This window comes from Cynoglossus semilaevis, chromosome Z (genome assembly GCF_000523025.1).
Source record: "Cynoglossus semilaevis isolate Cse_v1.0 chromosome Z, Cse_v1.0, whole genome shotgun sequence".
Classification (NCBI taxonomy): domain Eukaryota; kingdom Metazoa; phylum Chordata; class Actinopteri; order Pleuronectiformes; family Cynoglossidae; genus Cynoglossus; species Cynoglossus semilaevis.
Window position 1 is genome coordinate 14,856,831 of NC_024328.1, and position 2,962 is coordinate 14,859,792.

Sequence of the window (2,962 nt, forward strand, 5' to 3'; positions counted from 1 at the left end):
CTCCCCCCCCCCAACCCCCCGAGACACAAAGACCCCCTTCACATCCTTCTCTATCCCGTCCATTGTGAAGCTTCTGCCTGGAGGGCCTTTTGCCTCGGCGGCCGCTCCAGGACTAAATGCACCTCCTGTCAGCGCCGGCTCCTGTTGCCAGTTCAGCTGCTGGAGGAGGCTCGAAGGTGATCGGGTCTGAGAAGAAGAAGAAGAAGAAGAAGAAGAAGTAGAAGAAGAAGAAGAAGAAGAAGTTCTATCGCGGACCACCAGGTGTGAATGTTAGCATGAACGGGCCGTCGTCGTTCCACTGGACGGCCACCTCGGTGTCTGACGTTTAACACAGAAACCCAGATATATATATGTTTTTGTTCAATATAAATATGAATTATTATTTAGTTATAATTATTTTATTTGTTTTATTTTGATATATCAATTTCTTATTATTCTCCTCTATATGAGCCACTTTTTTAACCTATGAAAAAAGAAAAAGAAAAAAGCAGATGCGAACAATTCTACTATCTGACCACTGGAGGGCAGCAGTCACATTTGAAGTTGAGTTCCTGAGGCGAAACGTCAGTAACTGACCTGATTCTGTTTGGATGTCTGACCACAAATTGATTCTTTATATTAGACACGTCACAATAACGTACAAACACGTCATTAATCCGTGAAATAAAACGCGGGAAAAACGTGATGTAAGTTTGCTCTTTGACTTTCAAAGGGGGGATTCTCTTATTTATATTTATATTTATATTTATATTTATATTTATATTTATATTTATATTTATATTTATATTTATATTTCCAACTACGTATTCCAACTGGACTTCTAATTCAGCTGCTTTTCAAGCGAGTTACTTTATTTAATTTCATACGGCAATCTGCTTCCACCTGCTGGTCAAAATGTGCAATTACATGAACACATAAAAAGCCAATTTTCCTCAGACATCAAGCACGAGTCCAAAATTCGTGGACAGAGGCGAACACGTTTAATTAACTTTTATAATAATAATTTAATTGAATTTATAAAAACCGGAAGTCACGTGGACAAAAATCTATGTTTAAAAAAAAAAGAAGAAAAAAACAAAAAAAAACAAGCAGCGACTGAAGTTCTCTGATTAGGCAGGTTTTGATGTCATTTTCTTGCTTTGTTAGCGCAGACGCGGAAATCAGCGGACATTTTTGACGTTCCGGTTTGAGCCACTTCCTGTTTGGACTTCCTCCTGACGGCGTCCTTCTGCTGATGCGGTTGTGGACGGTTCACGAAGACGGTCGTCGTCGTCTTCTGGTTCTGGAAAGGTCTGTTTCCCGTCAGAGAGAGCGCAGAGTCCCTTCTCAGACATTGCCCGCCGCCGCAGCCCTTCAGGGTCTCAGATCTGGCGCGTGGGCCGACGATGACCGGCGGACACGTCTTGGGAACGATGGTGGTCATGGTCCTGGTCAGGAGCCTCCCTCTCCTGGTGGTCAGAGGAGGAACTGTTGGGGGCTTCTGTCGCCTTTCCAGACCTCGGGTCTCCTCTTCTTCTTTGGTGTTGAAGTTCAACCTCTGGAACCGATGCTCCAGGTCCTTCACGGCCTTGTCGGTGTAGTCCCGCATTTCCTCCTGCAGCAGGCGGACACGTTCTTGGAACTCGACCCTCAGGGTTTTCACGGCTGCCTCCAGCTGAGCCTGATTCTTCTCCTCCTGACTCGGATCCGTCGTCCCTCCCGATGCCCCTCCGTCCTCGCCGCTCCCACCTTTGACCTTCAGTTCGCCGTCCTTGAGTTTGTGGACCAGCTCCAGCAGGGTGTTCTGTGGCGGAGGCCGTGCGCCGCCCTGCGACCTCATCTGTTTACGCACCTGTTGGAGGAGCGACTGCATGGTCGTGTGGTTCTCCTTCTCTGCCGTAATACCGACCGTTGAGGATTCATCATCGGTACCGGCTGATGGGACCTGCTCTTTTTCCGACGCTCCCTGTCTTTCTTGGAGCTCCTCTCCGTTCTCCAGTATCTGGAGATGACCTTCAAGAGACGACATCTTCACGCCGTGTCTTGTTGTCCTGTCTGTGTGTGTGTCTCGGCTGAGGAGGAGTAGGAGCGCCGTCGTGGGCGAGGTCTGATCTGCTGCTGTGTCGGTCTCTGGAGCTCAGGCGTCAGGGGATTGAGACCAACAGTCTGGTGTTGGGTTACACTGATGTTTACTGAAACACAACAACCAGAAACACAACAGGGCAATGGATGGATGGATGGATTGATGGATGGATGGAGGGAAGGATGGAATGATGTAATGATGGAATGATGGATTGATGGATGGGTGGAGGGATAGAGGGATGGAGGGATGGATGGAGGGATGGATGCAGGGATGGATGGATGATGGATGGATGGATGGACTGATGGATGGATGGACTGATGGATGGATGGACTGATGGATGGATGAACGGATGGATGGAGGGATGGATGTATGAATGGGTGGAGGGATAGATGGATGGATGGATGGACTGATGGAGGGACTGATGGATCGATGGATGGATGGATGGATGGATGATGGATGGATGGATGGACTGATGGAGGGACTGATGGATCGATGGATGGATGGATGGATGGATGATGGATGGATGAACGGATGGGTGGAGGGATGGATGGAGGGATGGATGCAGGGATGGATGGATGATGGATGGATGAACGGATGGATGGGGGATGAATGGATGGATGGAGTGATGGAGGATGGGTGGATGATGGATGGACTGATGGATGGATGAACGGATGGATGGAGGGATGGATGGAGGGATGGATGCAGGGATGGATGGATGATGGATGGATGAACGGATGGATGGGGGATGAATGGATGGATGGAGTGATGGAGGATGGGTGGATGATGGATGGACTGATGGATGGATGGATGGAGTAATGGATGGATGGAGTGATGGAGGGATGGATGGATGGATAGATGGATGGATGGATGGATGGAAATGGATAGATGGATGGATAAATG